Source organism: Cebus imitator, unplaced genomic scaffold (genome assembly GCF_001604975.1).
Source record: "Cebus imitator isolate Cc_AM_T3 unplaced genomic scaffold, Cebus_imitator-1.0 Scaffold541, whole genome shotgun sequence".
Lineage (NCBI taxonomy): Eukaryota > Metazoa > Chordata > Mammalia > Primates > Cebidae > Cebus > Cebus imitator.
In genome coordinates, this window is record NW_016107856.1 from 962,051 (window position 1) to 984,137 (window position 22,087).

Below are 22,087 nucleotides of genomic sequence, written 5' to 3' on the forward strand. Positions count from 1 at the left end.
CTTTTTTAAACAAGAGAGGGGGGTCTCATTATGTTGCCTAGGCTGGACTCAAACTCCTGGGCTCAAGTGTTACTGAGTAGCTGGCTTTCTTTTCTTTTCTTTTCTTTTCTTTTCTTTTTTTTTTTTTTAAAGAATGTACTGGATGTGGTTAGAAGTAAATACAGTTGACCCTTGAACAAAAGTTTGAATGAAGCAGGTCCATTTCTATGTGGATTTTTCTCAACCTTAGCAGAATGCCAAACCCACTTATATGCATGGCCAACTTTTCACACATGTAAATTCTGCAGGGCTAACTGTGGGACTTGAGTGTGTGCGGATTTGGATATATGCAGGCGGCTCTGTAACCAGTTCTCCACATACACAGAGGGATAACTGCCTATGCTACCAATAGAATGAGCACTTCATTCTCTGATTATTGTTACCACTCACTATCACTGAAATTCTCAGTAAACTAGCTAATTCTTTTCCAAAGGTATAAATATCTAACAGTTCAGGTTTTTAGGGCCAGAGAACTTTGACACTTGAAAACTAGGGAGATCAAGCATTTTATTTATTTTCAGTTATTAATAAAAAATGCTAAGAGATTTAGAACACTTTAGCCATAGCGTCTCATGATCACTGACTTTTCACAAAATTCCCTGTGCTCACGTTTCTCTCTCAGACATAATTGTTATATTTCTATACAGCACCAGCCTCAAAGTTTCTTTTCAGCAGCAAGGGGGCAGCTGAGAACTGTGTTTCCCACAAGGCTACAACTGTACTGGCCTATGAAAACAAAGTATTTCCTTTACTGTTGACACAATTATGTTCAAAGTAGGAGAAAGAAAGTAAACTTTTAAGAATAGGATTCAGCACTATGAAGAAGAAACCTGCTGGGTGTTAAAAGGATTGTGTTGAAGCATATTTTATGGAAGTTATTGTAGAAGAATGCTTTTAACACTCAAATAGACAAACAGTTTTTCTGAGGTTCTGGATAATTACTGTTATTTGATCAAAACAGTATAACAGATATTAGAAGTAACACTTGTCAAGCCATGGATTGAAGTCATGGTCAGTAATTTCTTTCTAAGGAAAGAGAACAAGTATTTTTTTAAATAGAGAAAATAATCCTAGCTTTAAAGTGACTGTATTTTTATAAAAGACAATGAATGGTGGTTTAAAAATATATATGTATTGCAGTTTTTTTTTGCATTTGTAAAAAGTGATTTCTCATTAGTTTACTGTAAAGTTCTTTTAGAAAATTACTGATTTCCACCCCACCAACCCTTTGATAGTCAGGAAGACTGTTAGGACTGTCTCTCACACAAATACTATTAGGACTATGTCTCACATTCTGGTTTGATCTTTCATTTCCCAACTACTGATTTTAATATCTAAAAACGTAGAACAGCCATCGACTGTTTAGTACTGTTATTTAAGCCACTCTCTCCCAAACTTACACTCCCTCACACTCTGCATTCCTGTACCCTTTAATCTCTTTGCAGTTGAGCTGTTGAAATTATTTTCTCTAAAGCAGACATACTCTTGGATAACTATTGAGTTCCTGTTATAGCTCAGCAAGAAAAAATGCTTATGATCCCAGTAGTCCTGACAAGGGTTCAAACTGCTTCTGTTCTTTTGACTTTCCTTGAAGAGTTTTTACTTCCAACATAGTGACCTATTCTGCTTTTTTTGCTTAGTTCCAGTTGTTTATAGCTTATTTTCCTGTAAATACTTTATCTTTTTCTCCTCTCTTTGACTTCTTTTAGTATGATTTGGAGAGGGAGTTTGGGGAAAAACCTTTTCTCAAACTTCCAAGTCACTGAATGTAGTATAACTGATACATTAATAAGAAAAATATCCAATTAAGGTTAATGCTCTTTTTGTTTTAAGAGACAAGGTCTGTATTGCTCAGGATGGAGTACAGTGGTACAGTCATAGCTCACTTCAGCCTCCAGCTCCTGAGCTCAAGAAGTCCTCCTATGTCAACCTCCAGAATAGCTGGGACTACAGGAAAGTGCCATCACATCCAGCTAATTTTTATTTATTTATTTTTTATAGAGATGGGGTCTCACTTTGTTGCCCAGGCTGGTCTTGAACTCCTGGGCCCAATAATGCTTATTTTAAAAATGCTTTTGTATGATAGCCTATTTAGGGAGGGAGGGAGGAGGTTGATTAAATAACATAACAAAATGAATTCAAGAGCTAAGACAGAAACAAATACTCAGGAAAGCTCAAATAAAGTTAAGAAGATGATGTTAAAAGAGCGGAAAAGAAACATTGAGAAGAAAGGTGGGGAAATGATATTAATTTATCTATTATTTCAATATACATTTTAAATACCATCCTTACATATTACTGTCTCATCCACTAATATATAGAGAAATAATTTCTTCCTGGGGCAGTTTTTCATTAAAAACAGGTTCTCTTTGATTCAGATGACTATGAATGTCAATTTGCCATATTATCTCTACCTGTTTAGTATTTTTTCTTTTGCAAATGAGATGGATGCCTACTTTGGGAACTTTTTTATATCTTTTACATTTTCTGTTTTCAGTACCTGTCTCAAATCATAAGTAAACACATGAAGTGTCTTTTCATCAGTTTCAAATACATACATAATATTACAGAAGAACCTGAGCTATAGCCCTATAACTGCCTGAGAGATGTCTCTCTCTTCTCTCTTTCCAAGTATTTTATATATTCTAGCAATAGTACCATATTTGGGTATTCACCCCTTATTGGTCCCTTATAAAAATCGTTAACACTATCATATATATGGCATGGATTATAAGGGTAACCTGAAGTAATAGGGACTTATTGTAAGATATACGAGATTAAAGAAGCACAGGAAACTGGTTCAGAATCCAAATAATCCCTCGGTGCTTGTGCTTCGTAAAGTAGAATGTATACGATTCTTCATGGAGAATAAGAATAGTGGTTTATTGTCATTTCTGATTTGACAGCAGCTCCAGTGATTCCACTTTAGTCTTTTTTTTAACACATACTGATTGATACTCCTCAAACACAAAGATTTGATTGGGTAGTTCTGGTCACCATCTCTTATGCAGAGAATTACTATGGCAGCTTTGGCTTATGATCCATAGTTCATTCATTTGTGACAAGGGAAATAGGGTTGGCTTCATTAAGTGTATTCTCTTGCTTTGTAAGCCAGCAACTTTATGCATAAGGAAAAACCTGGGGCCACTCTTCTAAGAAAATGATTGTGGCAGGTGCTGGGAACTTCATAAACTGTTTATTATACCAGGCATCCTGTTTTTCATTAATTCTTTTTTTCCCTGTTCTTAGTAAGTGTGCATTAAATTCTTTCTTGTATTGGTTCCTAATTGTTTGATTTAAAAGGCCCATCTTCTTGTCTATATGATAAGCCTTTTAAAGGCAGGAAATATTGTATGTTTTTGTGACCACCCCTAATACTCAGCGATGCCCACCACTCAGTGCTTACTGAGCAGAATAGTTTTAGATGTGATCCACTGAGAGAATTCACAATGATGGAAATTTGTTGGTTCTCATAATCATTTAAAAGGTATTTTTATACATTGGTTTGCTTAAAGAAATTGGAATCTATTTTACTGATCTAAGAAGTAATATAAGCTATGCTAAATTCCAGTAGAAAGTTAAGTTACTCTGTTTTTTCCGTTTATGGTTTGCACTAGCCAGATATCATCAGCTTATTCTTGTCTCTGAATCTAAGCTGTAGGGCTAAATAACTCACCTAGGTGCAGTGTTTAACAACTTTCTGTGTCAGAAAGTAGAACTTTGAGGTATTTGCATCTTCATTTAAAATTATTTGTTGGCAGCATTTTTGGAGTAGATTGTTGTTAGACCTTAGTACTTTCTTTTTTGGAGAAGGGATGGGTTCTGCTGTTTGTACAGATTCAAGCAGTAGGAGCCAGAAACTTGAAACTTTGGGAACACTGTAGGAAATGTTGTGATTATTGCAAAAAAAAGTTGACTGATGATATTATTTGTTCAAAATGTTTGCCAGAGGTTTAGTTTCACGGATGGGCATAAAACTGAATTTCAAAAATAGCAGCGATATTTTCTAAATTAATACCTAGACTGATATCTAACACATGAAGAATGGCGTATTCTCTTAATGCCAGTTATTTATTTCTTAGAAATTCATGTTTAGTTTATATGCATATATAAAAATTCTATATACAATGATATTTGTATAAAATCTTCAGAGGCAGGAGGAATTTCTTTAGTAATCGAAGGAAATTAGTTTATAAAGTCTATTTCAAAAGGATACAGCTCCTTCTTTTGTTTTTGAGACCTCAAAACTTGAGCGTACCCATCGATCTTGGAGTTTGGCCATTTTCTTATCTCCACTTTCATGGCCTTTCAGCCAAATTCTAGCTGGAAAAAAATGTGAACAGATGAGTTTGGAAAGATACTTGCATTTTAGAAAAGGGTCTTATTTCAGAAGAGAGATGTTTTAAAACACCTTCTTTTAAAAGGCTTTTTAAAATTAATTTTTCACTTTAATATACATTCTCATTCAGGTCTAAAGCACGTGTAAAAAAATAGAGCAGAGTTGACTGAGTACCCTAGGTTAATAAACTTAACCTAGATTTATTTTATCACTATACCAATAATGTTCTTTCTATATGTTCATTTTCTATTTCACTTTATTATATACAAATATTAACACTTTAATGTTTACTACCTTTGTAGTTTACAAACCTCTTTCATACACGTAATCTCAGCTGTTCCTTACGTATAGTCACATAAGTATTCTTAGTCCTGTTTTATGGCTGAAAGAACTGAAGCTCTTAGATAAGCAGCTTATCTAAGGACACAAAAATGGTCAGCACTAGAACTCAGGCAATAACTGATGTATTCTAATTTAATACAGCGATTTTTTTTCTTTACATTGTGGTGCATTTTCTCTATATCTGGTACTTTTAGATATATTACAGCAGATGTAAATAACAAATTACCCTAGCCCTCCAAAACCAAGATGTTTCATTGCTAAATCTGCCAGACAGTTTTGGCAGATTCATTACACAACTTCAAAAATTTTTTGTTTGTTAATTACCTGATTATAGGTTAAGTACTTCATTAGATTATGCTTTCATAATATTGGAGAATAACTTAATGGTTTGAAATATTATAATATAGCTTCAGATTTCAAGTTAGGGAATAGAATAAATAGGACTTGAAAGTTTCTGGTTTCTTTTTAAAACAATATCTGAAATTTCCAACATAGAGGGAAAGAAATGTCTTTGCTTTGTCTTAAAAAGAAGTAATTTATTGAAAATATAAGCTGTTCTAATTATTGGTCTTCTAGAGCTTCTCATTGAAAAGAGTGGGATTTTTGTGTGTGTAAGTACATTTTTTTATGGATTCTGTCTATGGCATGCTAGATCTTTGAGATCAGAAGCATTTGATCTCAAACTCCTTAAATGGGAGTTACTGTTGTGTAGTTTTAGAGGATTTAACTGTCTGTTCTTTGTCTCTAAAACATTGCTAGCTAACATAATTTTTTTTAATTTACACTTTTCAATCACAGAGTCTAAAATAAATTGCTTTATATTTGAGAAATGATTGTACAGTAGTCTATAACTGGGCTTGTATGGAGCCACAGAGAACTTATAACTCAAGAATAATATGAAGTCTTCAAAATTCTCAGAATGATGGGCAGATCCATCTGAGTCATGATAATTTTCAACTGTTCATTGTTTGTTTGCTCTATTTGGTAGTCTTATTATTGTAAAATGTGTTTTTCATATGCATTTGTTTAATCTCCCCTTTTTAGGTTATATGCTTTCTCTGGGCGGGGATAAAATCTATTCATTCTGTTTTGTCTTTTACAAGATCTTTTGCAATGCGTTGCAGGCTATGCAGAGTAAGTCCTAAATAAATGTTGACTACTCAGACCACTAACTGTTTATTTGTGCCCTTTACCATTATTTTTTATGTCCGACTCTTCAAAAGATTACTAGAGGTGGGGTTTGCAGAAATCAACGGAGGACGTTTTCTCAATGAATGTTTAGAATTACTTCTGTAACTTGGATAGCAATGAAGATTTTAAGAATATATAGTCTACTTTGATGTGGGTGGACTTTCAGCTGTGGAATGGAATAATTGCTGAAAGACTTCTACAGTTACATCGAAAAAAGGCAGGCTTTAGGGTGGGAAGAGGGAGAGGAGCAGAAAAAATAACTGTTGAGTAACTAGGCTTGCTACCTGGGTAATGAAATAATCTATACAACAAACCCCTGTGAGACAAGTTTACTTATAAAACAAACCTGTGCATGTAACCCTGAACTTAAAAGTTAAAAAAAGAAAAAAGCTAGGATTTAATGATTGATAACTTAAAGTTCTCAATTTTTTTGTAGTGAGGGAAGAAAATATTTACCCAAAGCAGAACTTCATTCCCAGAAAGAACATTTCTTCACATCATGAATATGTGAGGAAAAAATGTATGTTAAACAACTCATAGGTGCAGATCCTCGGGACCTGCATTCTAGCCCCAGTGTTGCCACTCAGTGACATTTACTGTGTGACTTTAGACAAATCACTTAGCCCCTCTTATCTTCAGTTTCCTTATCTGTAAAGTGATAAAGTTAGTGTAGATTTGCTTTTTTCTTTCTGGCTCCAGAAATCTATAGTTTTCTTTTGTGTGTGTATGTGTGTGTTTTCCTCTTAGAAAGCTGCAGTATTGCTTTAAACTTTGAAGTTGCAAAAGTGATTCGATCTAGTGGAGTCAGTATATTTTAAGAGTTTTGAAAAAAAAAAAACCTATAATAAAAATAACAAAATGTGAAGTTACAAGGTGGGTGGGGCTATAAATTAATGAGTTTATTTTTTGAAAAGCTGGTAGTTTTGTAATTTAATAACATTTATACAGTATACAATACAACAATCTTTAATCTTCATAATATTCCTATGAGATAGGTGCAGTTAATTATCATCATTTTACAGATGGAGAACCTGAGGCAGAGAGATTAATTTGTCCATTGTGAACTCCAATAAGAAAGATGAAAAAGAAGGAAGAAAAAGTGGGCTTTAGAAATGAAAAAACGAATTTGTCCATTGTGACATAGTTTATAAATGGCTGAGTCAGAATTTAAGAAAGTCTGGGTCCAGAGTCTGTGTTCCTCATCATTTCCGTCTATTGCCTATGTAAAACTATTATATCAAGGTAGTCAACTTGGAGTTTAATTTCATTGATCTCTCTTTTCAAAACATATTTGGAGTTGTTTCAGGATCATTTTCCAGAGACCAAGACAAAGCCCTGTGGAAAACCAAGCCACATTTTACTCAGAGTAATAGTGTGAGAGGAATAAGAGCCAGCAGGGAAACACAGAGGAAATTATTAGGACTTTAGGAGAATTGCAAGAGTACAGATGAAGGAAAATAAATCAACGTGTTTATGCTATTTTAAAACGTAGAGGTCAAGGAAGAAGAGTTCAGAAAAGGAGGTTGTCAGTGGTATCAGATGTTACAGAGCTCCCTGAGCATGAGAAATGAAAGAAACTCATTTGTCTTGTGTAAACATAAAAATCATTGGTGACTTGAGATGATATTTATTGTAGAGTAATCAGAACAGAATCCAGAGAAGAGACAGAAGAGAATGGGAAAGAAAAACAATGGTTTGGTAAATTTGACACTAAAAGGAAGTAGAGATAGCCTGCATGTAGATAAGGAGAAGAGAACTAAGAGTGTGTGTGTATGTGTTTGTGTTAAGGATAGGAGAGACATAAAGATAGGGTGTAAGGTAAATAGGGACTACTGTAGTTAGTTTATACACATGTAAATATAAGAATAGAGTATGTTTTATGCTTGACAGATATTCTAAAGGAAAATAAAAGTCATTGTTTCTCATCTGTATTGTTTTCTGTTTAAAGTAAAAGCATGGAGAAAGTTGAACAGTTTTTGTTTATTTGCAGTAGGACTACAGAAAAGAAAAATAAAAGAGTGTATGGGATTAAAACCAGATTAAAAAAATCATATTTAAAGTACTCCTTGACATATCAAAAGTCTTTTAAATCTTAAATAAGGAGCTGACTTTTAATAACAGTAAAGAGTTTTCAAAGTGTTAAAGTTGACATAACTATTTATCATTTAACTTACATGTAAATGGTTTTATAATTTTTTTCTCATATTAAGTTAGAAAACTGGCAAAGTAACCTACATAAAATTTGTATAGCCTTTTTGGTGATGTCATAAAACTTAATTATGGAGGAAGCAATTATTATAATTAGGAAAAGTTGATGACTTATGATCTGACTCAGGATCAAGTCTGAAACACTCATGTCATTTCCTTCCCTCCTCTGTGTACTGTGATTTGTTCATTTTGGACTCTTAATATTTTAACTTTTGACACTATCAGCAAATTGAAACACTGACACTTAGTTGCTGTTTTCCTGAAAAATCTTAAGGCTAATAATTGTGTGATACTTACTTCAACACATTGCTGCTAATCTCTATCAAGATCTCATTATGGGTAGGCTTTGAGGAGTTATCCAGTTCATAATATGGGCATCGCACTGAAAGCCTGCAAGATGGATGATTGGCTGAGAGTAGGAGTATAGTATCTAACTAAATAAGAATTATGTGATTGTTTAATGTCTGTTTCCCCTGCCAGACTATAAGCACTCTGAGGGTAAGAACCCTCTCTGTGTTAGTCATGACTGTTCCCAATACATGGTGTATCAGGTATGTAGCAGGTATTCAATAAACATTGAATGAATAAATGAACTAATGAACTAGATACCAAGTCCATCAGTTTGTCACTGTATTCTAAATTAGTTTATATAGTCACTGTAATGTGATAAAGAATTTGTGATAGGCCAATTATGAGTATTGTTATCAGGGCCATCTGTGTCTCATGTTAAGTCTGGAAATCAGTCTTTGAAAATGAGTGAATTCAAATGCATTTTTAAAAGGCTAAGTGCCATTTTGCATGAGGGAAACTATATACCCAGTAAGAATTTCTCTGTGTTTCAAAGTTGAAACACTGATCTTGGTAACACGTGGACAAAAAAGATTATTTTCATTAAGGGTGCTAAACAGATTGTGCTATCATTTTAACCTCTGGAGTGAATAAGCCCCAGACTGAATAAGCTCTTTATCTATAAGATGCCTATCTGTAATGTGTCTGTGATGTCCTAGAAGGATGATTATCCCCTGCATAGTGCTTATTTCATGTATGGAATGAATTTAAGATAAGCTTGTCAACATAGAATATCTTTTAAATGATTTATTTGGAGTCATAAACAATTATCATATGCCTTAAAATCTTGAAAAATTAACCTAAAATATACAGAATAGACAATTTACCTGTAACAGTTAATAGTTACATGTAAACTGTTACTCAGTTTACATTTTACAGCTATTTCTTTTCTAATTCCATAACTTTTATTACTGAGGGTCAATGTCACATACTTATTTTGAAGTTCCTTGGAAAGGTTAGTTGAATTATCCCCCTCCAAAATGTGCTTTTGAATTAGCAGCTTTTGAATATTCTAGTGGAGGCACTAGCAATGTGAACTAGAGGGAATGATATATAGTAAAAATAATAATTTTTCTTTGACTTTGGAATGAGGATAATCTGAGTCACAGCCATGTAGGCAGACATTTTGTGATGTATGTAGATATGTATGCATGTCCGTCTATGTATCCATCCTCTTGTTTTCTGTACATTTGACCCTAACCTTTCAGGCTTCTATTTTGCCATCAGGTCCAAAACCAAACTGAGTAATAAGAAAGTGGAAATCCTTAAATCAGTGGGTCTCAAACTTTTTGGTTTTCAAATCAAAGAAACAATGAGAAGAGTAGCATTTTTTTTTAACATTAAGAAAAATCTCTTTAATAACTGGCTTAATAGAAGCCAGCTAGATTCTAATGTCTGTTCTTTTTGGTCAAAATATATGAAGAAAATCCAGCCTCACACAGAGATGTAGTTGGAAAGAAAGGAATATTTTAAAACACTTTCAGATAATTGTGGGTATTCTTTGATGCTACACCAAAATGCAACAAGAGTTAGTTTCTTAAAGGTTAGTTGCAACAATGGAAACCAAATCTGTGAAATTTTAGTACTCTGAAATTAAAGTCCATTGGTTATCTTGCACTTTGAATGGATCTTTTACCTATGCAAGGTTTTATAACATCATACATTGGTCGTTTGAAAATACTGGTTCACTGAGTTATACAGATCTTCCAAATGTTGACACATTTTATTATATATTAAAACATCACATTCTTTAGTATTAACACAAATCTTATCAGAAAGGTTTTTAAATATTGTGAGGAGTTCATGGTAGCAGATTCAGGTTTTCCAAAATTCTAGTTTTCATTTGAAGATTCAGATTTTATCATTGTCATACATATGTCACTTTTCTTTGAAGTGGTAGATTCACTTAATTCATTTTCAAGAACATATCTATCCAAGGCTAAACAACTGTAGTTTATCAGTCAGTCAGTCTTTCAAGTAAAAATGGTGTTCCATGAAGAAAGTAGCTAGGATAGCTCACAGCTCAATTACACAAGTGATTTTCCTCTAGACAGCAGTTGTACTTTGATATACGACAGAAATGCTTTATGTGTATTTCCCATTTTGTCATACAGAATATTAAAAAGACATTTATTCAAGGGTCAAGATTTCATATAATTAATAACTTCTATTGCTTCGTCAAAGACTTCCCTCAGTTAAATTGACTGTATGGTACGTGCATGTATACGAACATGGGGCAGTAATATGATGAACTATGTAGTACAGTTTGGTGTTGCTGTCTTAATTCATGCTAAGGCACCATCATTGCTCTTGCATCATCAGTGTAAATATCAACACAGTTATTCAAGATAAATGATGAGATTTAAGAAAGTTATTCAACACTGAATATTTCAGTACTGTTAGTGTTTGTTGCCAAGCTTTCCTATAAAAGGTCTTTGTTGGCCGGGCACAGTGGCTCACACCTGTAATCTCAGCACTTTGGGAGGTTGAGGCAGGTGGAGCATCTGAGGTTAGGAGTTCAAGAGCAGCCTGGCCAATATGGCGAAACCCCGTCTCTACTAAAAAATACAAAAATTAGACAGGTGTGGTGGCAGGCACCTGTAATCCCAGCTACTTGGGAGGCTGAGGCAGGGAAAATTGCTTCAACCCGGGAGGCGGAAGTTGCATTAACTTCACGCTACAGCACTCTAGCCTAGGTGACACAACGATACTCCGTCTCAGGGATAAAGAGAAAATAAAGGGTCTTTGTTGTTGATTGCTTGGGGCTCATACTGAATGAATATAAGCAAAACATAAAATCTATAGATTCTTCTACTTGTGAAACAAAAGCACAATTCTGTAATTAAGATATTAACTCAGCCTTCATATTTGCAGCTAAGTCTAATTTGATGAGTTACCACATGGCTGGAAAGTGCCATGATTTCTTATACTGATTTTCAGCAGGCATTGAGCCAGGTTGATTATCCACAATTTTATTAGTCTCTCAGCTATTATATGCACTTTTTCAGTCAATGTGTCATATTAATAACTTACAATGTAGAATACTTCTGTGGTCTTTTCATTTCCAGTATGAAAAGCTGTAATGGAATTTTTCTTTTAGAGGATTCATCATATCTATGTTTAAAATATCCAGTTCCTTTTTCTTTGAACTCTACATGATTGGTCGCAGAATGACATCACAACTTAATTGGCACCATTATAGTATTTGAAAGATACTTTTGTTGCAAAAGAGACAAGAAGGTAGATTGTTAATACCTCTGAAACAAGAGGAAGATGGCTTTCAACATATGGTCATTTTTTATTAACAATTTTGACTAGTTTCTTTGCTGGATTCCACCTTTCCATGAGTCATAAAATTCTCAAATGTATCAGATTTATCTTTTTTTGTATCTTATATGTAGACAATGTAGTTGTGGGTTAAGGAGGCAAGTTTTCTAATCTCCCATCTTTTAAGCCAACAATTCATTCTTAAATATAAGAAAAAAATATGTAATATATTTTCCTATGGAATATTAAAATATAAGAAGTTTTAGATAAAATAAAAAATTTAGAAACTTTTCCAAAAAAATTTAATAATACTATTATAAAACAAAACAAAGTATACATTCTTCTTTGTTGTATTTACATGGAAGTTTTAGTAGTGGAGTCCATATAACTAAACTCCATAATAATGTGTTTTCATAACTGTCTTCATTTTTCTACTACTAGATCATAGGAGGCTTGTTTCTCTTAAGGTTTAGTTTTTCATGAACTCAGAAAATAGTTTTACAGGAAGTACCTACTGAGTATTCTGGGGATATGCAAGGAGGATGGGTTCCAATGATAAATAATACACAGCCTCTGTGCTCAGGGAGCTTATAGTTTAGTTGGTGCTAAACAGATAAATTAGCAAAACAATTGACAGATAATAAGTATTATGATGAAAACACATAGTGGCTCAGAGAATAACAAGGATGCTCTCCTCAGACAGCAACATCTAGCTGATATCTCAAACATGGGGTGAATGCAAGGATTCCAGGCAGAGGAAAGAACATATAAAGGCAGTTAAGTAAGGCAGGAAAGAGCTTTATTTGAGGCACTGAAAGAAAACCAACGTGACAGGAGTAGTGAATGGGATGGGGGGTGAGTAATGAAAATGAGGTTTGGGAGATTGGAAGGGGCTAGATCCACAAGGCCTTAGGAGCTATAGGAAATAGTTTGGGTTTTATTCTGAGGGCCATTGAAGGGATTTAAGCAGCAGAATAACATGAATGATTTAGTTCGTAGAAGGATGTTCAGTGCTATGTGGACAATGCATTAGAAAAAGAGCTATTAACAGTAGAAGCAGAGAGAGCAGAGATAACAATTAGAAGTCTCTTTCAGTAGCTCTGGCAAAATGATGATGGCAGCAAAGTGATCAATGGATTCCAAATGCATTTTGTAGCTAGATTTGGTGGGAATATATTAGATGTGTTCAGATTTCTGTCTTGAATTACTAGGTAGAAAGGACTTAGTAATTTACTAAAATAAAAATATTTGGGGGGGCAAGGTAATATGTTTTGTATAAATGTGGAGAGTTATTTTTGGACACATTTAAATTTGAAATGTCTGTGAGACATTCAAGGAAATGTTTGCAATTGGCTCTGAATCTGGGACGCAGGAGAGGATAGATCTGAGCCAAGAAAAAGAATTAAGAATTGTCAGCTGATACACATTTATTTATTTATTTATTTATAGACAGGGTCTCACTCCATCTCCCAGGCTAGAGTACAGTGGTGTGATCTCAGCTAACTGCAGCCTCTGCCTCCTGGGTTCAAATGATCCTCCCACCTCAGCCTCCTTAGAAGCTGGGATTACAAGCATGTGCCACCACACCTGGCTAATTTTTGTATTTTTTAGTAGAGATAGCGTTTCACCATGTTGGCTAGGCTGGTCTTGAACTCCCGACCTCAAGTGATCCACCTGCCTCAGCCTCCCAAATAACAGGCATAAGCCATTGTGCCTGGCCAGCTTGTACACATTATCCCATGGATTTACATGGGAATACTGGAATCATCAAGGAAGAGAGCATATGGATAGAGGAGGGGTTCAGGACCAAATTATATTTTGAATTGGAGAAGGATGAGAGCAGCAAAGGAGACTAAATAGGAGCAGTCAGCAGATAGGGAGAAAACTAAGAGAAGAGACTTTCGAAGAGGGAAGAAGTGGTTTATTCTTGAATACTGCTGAGACATTAGATAAGATGAAGGATTAATTTTCACTGCATATGTCAACGTGAAAGTCACCGATATACTTGACAAGAGCCCTTTAGTGATGACATGAAAGTAAAAGTTAAAGATGGATTAAGTAGTAAGGAAGTGAGAACAGTATAACTATTTTAAAATTTTTGCCTACAAAAGAAAATAGAGAAAAGGTAGGGTTTTGTCTTGTTTTTTAAACTCTAGATATCAATATATATTTTAAAGGAATGAACCCATAGATAGGAAGAAAGCAATGTTGAAAAAGAAGTGAAGTCCTTGAGAAGGAGCAAAAGGGTGGAATTCAGATAACACGTGGAAGGATGGCCCTTTGCTAATAAGGCAGGACATTATGGTAGAGGCAAGACGAGTCATAGATAGGACCTTAGGTTCCAGGAAGATAAAGAGAAGACATTTCTAGCAGTCTCTGTTTTCCCAGTGAAGGACATCTCAACTGATATCATCAGCTGAAAGTGAGGATACTGGAGGAGGTACAGGAAATTTAAGCAGAGAGGCACAAGTATGAAGTAGTTGTCTTGGCCAGTGGGCTAGTCAGAGATATTTGGATTGTGAGGCCTTAGTGGAGTGCCAATATGCAGTATGCTTTAAAGTCAAATCTCTGCAACCAAATACCAGGTATAGAGTTACAGTTGGTTAATAAGACACAGCCTCTCTACTCAGGCAGTTTATAATTTAGAGAATGAAAGACATATAGTTAATTACAATATGGTACGATGGTTGTGATGAAAACGTAAATATAGGTTGTCGTAAGAGCACACATTAACCAATCTTGGAGGGGCTGTCCTGTGCTGGGAGGTCTTCATGGAGACTAATCAGCTAAGCCAAGACCTGCCTGCTCTGCAGACACCTTACTTAAAGCTATTACATCTTAGCGCCTGGGGATAAAAATATTCTAGAATGTATGATAGTCGCACTGTATTATTACATCTTTACGCAGCACCTTTTATTTCTGCTCACATCATCCAGCATCTTTGAAATTTTTTTTAACACTCTGAAATGCTGTGAGGAAAAGTATCATCCCTCTTTTTCCTCATCTTCTTCTCTTCCCTAACACCTTTCTTCAGTTCTAGCTGTTGGTAGCTATAAATTTTACAATAATTTGTAGATGTAACTTAATAATACCATTCTGTTTTCATTTGTCATGTGGTGTATCATTTTCCAAATATATAAACTTCAATTTTGTGCTGCTACAATCAGGAATATTTGAACATTTAGTGCCTATCTTGAATATCTGTCCTTATTGCTTTCTGAGGAGCTACGCTTTATAGCAATCAGGGAACTATACCACTTGGAAAACTTAACTGTCTTTAAACAACAATGAGATCCTTGTGTATAGATTGCTGTCTCGAGTGGCTGGTTTGAATCTAATTCTCTGGTATATGAAGCAAAGATTTATTATTTAACATAGCTTCAAAATTAAAATTGATAATGAAATTTTATGTGCCATGCAATGCCATGTGTGTTCTTTTAAGGTGAAGATTCAATTTTTAGCAGCTTTATTGAGGTATAATTGACATATAATAAACTGTACATATTTAACTCCACATTTTGATATGTGTGTGTATATATATATATGTATATACTTATATATGTAAAATTGTCACCATAGTCAAAATAATTAACATGCCCATCAGTCTCAAAAGTTTTGTTTCTCACGAACCTTTGTAATTTTTCCCTGCCCTCTCTTTGTTCTGTCACCAGGCAACTGATCTTTTTTCTGTTACTACAAATTAGTTTATAGTTTTAAAAATTATATATAAAAGGATCATAATTATATATATTTCCTTCCAGCAGAATTATTTTGAGATTAATCCTGCTGTTGCTTGTATCAGTAGTTCATTTCTTTACTAATACTCTGGTGTAGGGATAAAGCACAATTTACTTATATATTCACCCTCTACTGTTAGCTACTACAAACAAAGCAACTGTGAATATTTGTGTAGAAGTCTCTGTAGGAACATATGCACTCACTTCTCTTGCGTAAATACCTAGGAGTGGAATGGCTGGGTTATACAGTAGGCATATGTTTAGCTTTTTTTGAGAAACTGCTAAACTACTTTCCAAAGTGGTTGTGCCATTTTATATTCCCACCAGAGGGAATAAGAGTTCCAGTGCCTCCACATCCTTGGCAACACTTGATACAGCCTTTCTTTTTAATTTTAGCTATTCTAATAGAGATGTGTAGTGGTATCTCACTGTGGTTTTAATTTGCATTTCCCTAATGACTATTAATTTTGACCATCTTTTTATGTACTTATTTGCCATGCATAAATCTTTGGTGAAAGGTCTGTTCAGATCTTTCCCCATTTTTTATTAGGTTATTTTCTAATGATTAAGATTTCATTTTAACGATTTTGTGTGTATGTGTGTATGTGTGTGTGTTGTTTTGTTTAGCAGCTTAGAACAACACACATTTATTATCTCAGTTTCTGTGGGTCAGAAGTCCAGGCATAGATTTGCTGGGTCTTCTACTCCAGGGTTTCATCTTAATCACAGTCTTGGCCAGGGCTGCAGTCACATCTCAGGGTTTTACTGGGGAAGGTTCCACTCATAAGTTCACATGATTGTTGGTAGAATTCAGCTCCTTGTGGGATGCCATACTGAGGGTCTCAGTTATTTGCTTAGCTGGCGATTACCCTCAGTTCCTGCCACATGGGCCTCTTGATATGGCAGCTCACAACATGGCAACTTACTTCCTGAAAGCCAGCAAGTGTTTATGTTTACTGGTTTATTATGATTAGCAAAGGATATTATGAATATTCCGATGGAAGAGATACACAGTGCAAGCTATGTGGAAGGGGTTTGGAGCTTCCATGCCCCTCCAAGTAGGCTACCTTCTAGGTACCTCCTCATGTTCAGCAATCAGGAAGCTTTGCGGGTTCTTTATATATTCTATATACAAGTCCTTTATCAAATACATGACTTATAAATATTTTTTCTCAATTTGTTGCTTGTATTTAAATTTCCTTATTAGTGTTTTCAAAGGGCAGAAATTCTTAATTTTGATGAAGTCCAATATGTCAGCTTTTTATTTTATGGACTGTGCTTCTGTGGTTTTAAGAAATATTTGCCTAACTAAAAGTCACAAATATTTTCTCATATGTTTTTTTCTAAAAGTCTTACAATTTTAGGTTTTACATTTAGGCATATGATCCATTTTGAATTAATTTTTGTATATGTACAAGGTGTACGTAAAGTTCATTTTGTGTTGTGGATATCCAGTATTGTATGATCTTCAGTGCTGTGTTTTCATCTAATCGCTTTTAAAGGAAGAATTAAAGCAAAGCCAAGTTAAATAGGTTCTACCACACTGTCAGTTTTCTTTGTGTTATCCTTGACATTGTTAGGTTGCACATTTTGCTGGAACTTCTTAAAACAGTATCCTATGATTGAACTTCTTCAACCTCAAATTTCCAGTCTTTATACTTAACCAATGAAATGTTATTTATATATTCTTTGGAAACATAATATATACTGTAGATAATTACAGCAAAAGTGTAATGGGTAGCCGAAGATATTGCCAAACCAAAATTCTGGAGACCAGATGAGACAAACGCAGAATATGTGCCTGAATAGAACACAGTGCTAGGAAATACACTGAAAAGTGAAAGAAGAACTAAAAATAAGCCTCTTATAAGAAGAACTGATAGCTCTGGGCTAATCTATTGGTAGTTTGTTTTCCTCAATTTGGTAAAGAAGAGCTTCGGAATCAGACTCTAGAATGAATCTTTTAAAACTATATATATATTATATATTATGCATGTATACACATATACATATTCTGTACATTGGCTTAAAGAATATAGAAACAGCACATGAATAGTTTATGCTGTAGTATTGTACAGGCTTATTCAGAAATAAGAAAAAAAGTTTTTCCGCTCAGCTGTGAGTCATTACTTTTTAGTTTAGTGGAGAAAATAACTTTTAGGGTGGTCAATACTGCATTATTTTTGTTTTTAGTAGAAAATCAGGTCGCATGGGCTTTGGAGTCAGACAAATCTCAGTTTTAATTTTCAATGTCCTTAACTCTAATATAGTAATATTAATAACTCTTCCTGGGTTGTTGGGAGGTTTAAATGAAATAATAAGTACTGGCATAGTACTTAACACATAGTAGTTATTCAAGATATGTATATTTCTTTATCATCAGGGGGTTGACCTTGGAAGCATATGGCTGCATAGAAAGAACCCATAAATGGATACGACAAGGAGAGAGGCGTTTTCGTGAGATTTAGCAAAATCATTTTTTCCCCCGACACCCCAGAAAGGTTCATTTTAATGCTATTGTTTTCCTTATCACCCATAAACAGACAGAAAATTAGCATGTTTTGAAAGAGTGTTAAAACTGCAAGAGTGTTGCATTACATTGCCACCCATTATCTAACTGGGTTTATTTATGAAGGTTAGATTTAGATAATTTAAACTTACCCTTTTATCATTTTGTGAGGAAAGAGAATCAAACTTGAAGAGCTCTTCTAAACAGAAAGATAGCTAGAATCTCCCTCCATAGTCTCTATAATCTCTTCTAATAATCTTTAGCAAAAGTGACTCTTGAGTTCTTTTAAATATTTCCTGTATTGGTTCTAATTCAATGTTCATTTCATATGATGTCTATAGAACTAGAGACTTAGATTACAGTCAGAAAACTGAGTAACAGCAGACACCAGGTTTTCAACTGTTTTTAAGGTTTGCTCAAATTGATTGCATCACATTCATTTGGATGGATTTAGTGACATCAGCTGATAATTTAAAGAAACTAGCCTTTAGTCTGACAGTTTCATATTGATATTAGATAGGAGCCACATGACTATTTCATGGATTCATTCATAAGATATAATAAGCATTATTTTCACTTGTAGCATAAAAGCAGTCTTTATTATTTTCTTAGAAGCATAAACACATACACACACACATATAGTCATATATAGATTTAAAAAATTCTATTGGCATAGGTTCTGTAATTGTTAATAAATGTAATTGTATAAAGTTGCTATTCATTGTTCCTCATTTCCAGATGAAGCCTGTTACCTTTTTTATATATAATAGGAATTTTTATATATAATAGGGATCCACAGGTTGTTAAAAACAAAGAAACTAAGATAATTTGAATTCAGATTATAAAACAGTTCAAGTCTATGCTGATGAAGCGACTTAGGTCTGAGGCTTTTGGGTCAGCTTTTAAAAGTTTATCTTATTTTTCATTAAAATATGTATGTATAATATTCTATCATGCAAAGAGAAATGGTCAACAGAATTTCTATGCATATATGGTTGCTGATTATTTGAAAGCCATTCTTCTCCTAGGATTATTTGGCCAATTTTGTATTCAGCCTAGATTAGGGAGAATATAGTGTCTCCTTACGTAAAATATTTACTAGAACCAGAAAGTCCAGATTAAATTGTTTTTATTTTTATTTTACTGCAGTTTTGTGCAGTTGACCTGATTTTAAAGTATAAAACTAGAAAGGCATATTTCCCATCCACCAAAATGTGAATCTTACTTTCATTTTGAAACAACTCCTCTGCTTTAAGAAGATGAACAGCGGTGATAAATACAAAAACATTAAAAATTTTTTTTTTTTTTTTGGGATGGAGTTTCGCTCTTGTTACCCAGGCTGGAGTGCAATGGCGCGATCTCGGCTCACCGCAGCCTCCGCCTCCTGGGTTTAGGCAATTCTCCTGCCTCAGCCTCCTGAGTAGCTGGGACCACAGGCACGCGCCACCATGCCCAGCTAATTTTTTGTAGTTTTAGTAGAGACGGGGTTTCACTGTGTTGACCAGGATGGTCTCGATCCCTTGACCTCGTGATCCACCCGCCTCGGCCTCCCAAAGTGCTGGGATTACAGGCTTGAGCCACCGCACCCGGCAAAAAAATTAAAAATTTTTAAATGAATAGTGTTTTGTTGCTCTTTAAGAGAAAATTTAAATGTGAAATATCTTTAGAGCTTAAAAGGTTTCTTCCTCAAACTTTTTAGGAATTGATTTTACCCAAAACAGTTTATTCATACTCAGTGTGAGTATCTGAATAATTGCCTTACTTTTATAAGTTTTTTTTTTTTTAAAGGCTCTTCCAACTGCAGTTATCCTCAAAGAATTAAGAAATTTAATCAATTTTCTGTCATTAGTCCCACAAGATATTTACTCAATAGCCATTGTGTTCCTGGCTGTTATCACAACAGGGAATCCAGCAATGAGCAAAACAATCTCTCTTCCAGAGCCCACATTCTAGAGTCAGATGCTAAACAAATACACAGATAAATATGTAGTAAAATACGGGTTTCAGTGTTGAGAAGCAAAATCAGAGTAAGAGGGCAGAGTCATTTTAAATCTAACTTCAACTAGTGAATTTAGCATTTATAAATGGAGGTGTCTATAGAGGAATAAAATCTTTGGTTAGCCACTACTTTACTTTTAACAGTAAAGTCTGCAGCTCATGAAATTTGTAATTCTGGAGTGGTTTCAGTTTGCACCATCCCCTGGGGAGCCTGTTGATACAGCACTGAGCTACAGATTATTATTCAGCTGTAGAAGTTTTATACTTAGGCATTTTCTTACATCTTCCTCTCTCAAGTCAGTTGAAATCTTGTATTTTTGCCAAATTAAACAAATCCCATAAGAAGCTATAAATAAACAGTAGGAGCATGAGTCAGAGCCAGCATCACCCTTATTCCTTGTGTGTACCTCTCTAGTACCCCCCAGTATGTTCATTTTGCACAAACGTGTAGTACTGCATAACTACTGTTCTACAGATGAACTCCAGTTATTTAAGTGAGGCCTATTTTTTAGAACTAAGTAATACTGTAACTAGTAGAATTCTGGCATGTTACCAGAGTCAAAAGCAGAATGTGAAACTGTATGCTATTGACGGGAGGAAAAAAGAAATATATGTCCTACCTTTCCTGTATAAAGCCCTAAAGAGTTCAACCCAGAAGACTGCTGTTAGATTTCCAAAATGGGTTTTTACATGATGTAATATAATTCAACATTTTTTTCAGAGGAAAAAATAAACAGATAAGTTGCTTCAAAGTCCCATCTCTTGCTAGTCAGCTTCTGATAAAATTTTATTCTATTTTGCTTCATTGTTTATTCATTCAGTAAATGTTCAGTGAACACTTACTATTGTCAGGCACTGTGCTACCCCATAGGCTATATAAAGACAAATAAGCTAAAATCCTTGTTCTCAAGGAATTTATTAATGTGGAGAAAAGTGACTTGTAAATCCAAAATTTCATATTGGTACAGGAACTATAAAAGAGACATCCTGCAGAATACTGAGATTACAAATAAAACAACTATGTTTGAAGCATTTACTGTCCTAGCTGTTTTACAGAAGTTATTTCATTTAATCCTTTCAACAGCTTCATGAGGTAGATAATATTACACTGTTTTACTTGTGCCAAGAGCACTACATTCATCAAGAAAGGAGGAGGTAGTATCAAATTTTTCAGAAAACAATTGAGTTGATTATAGAAGGATGAGTAGGGTAGTGAATATGTAAGCACATAGGGTGAGTGAGAGAATTGTTGCAATGTAGTCAGTTCTGGGAAATAAAATATGGCAGGATCCAGATCATGAAGGAATTTGTGGGCCATGCTTAAGGAGTTTGGTTCTTAACCTGTAGAAGACAGAAGTATGATCAGACTTTCATTTCAGGAAGATAACTCTGTAGTTTTTTGCACAAGGCATTTAGAGGCATATTTTTCCTTTTAAAGGAAGACATTTTCTCCAGCATTGACTTATGTTTATTAAATAGATCTAAAAACTAAATTTTAGAAATATCTTATATAGTTATGTGTCACTTAACAATGGGGATACACTCTAGGAAATGCATTGTTAGGCAATTTCTTCATTGTTGTTAGAGTACACTTACACAAATCTAGATGTATATCTTTATTTATGTTTTTTTTCATATGGAAAAACACATTTCTTAGCCACATTACTGAATATCAGTCATTTCCTCTGCTTGATCTGCAATGCCAACGTTAAGTGCCATGTATCAGATTTCTGTATATATGTTCCATTATAATCTTATGGGATCACTGTAGTACATGCATTGTTGACAGATACATCATTATGTGGTGGATAAGTGTACATACAGTTTTACAACTACAAAATGAAGCACAGAGAGGTTACATAACTTAGCTAGTGTCACACAGCTAATAAGCAGCAAAGTCAGGATTCGACATGTTAGGCTAACTTCATAGACTTAACCATAGTCCTGTATTGCCACGCCTCATTTATTTATTTATTTATTTATATTAAATAAATAAATAAATATACATATATATATATATATATATATATATATATTACTGCATTTTAGGTTTAGGGGTACATGTGAAGAACATGCAGTATTGTTGCATGGGTACATACGCGGCAATGT

General features: G+C 34.3%; 1 protein-coding gene across 3 annotated transcripts in view; it reads left to right on the plus strand.

Moving 5' to 3' along the window:
• ATF6 (activating transcription factor 6) overlaps window positions 1-22,087 on the plus strand; it is a 197,304-nt gene that overhangs the window by 100,047 nt on the left and 75,170 nt on the right. The window lies entirely within an intron of this gene.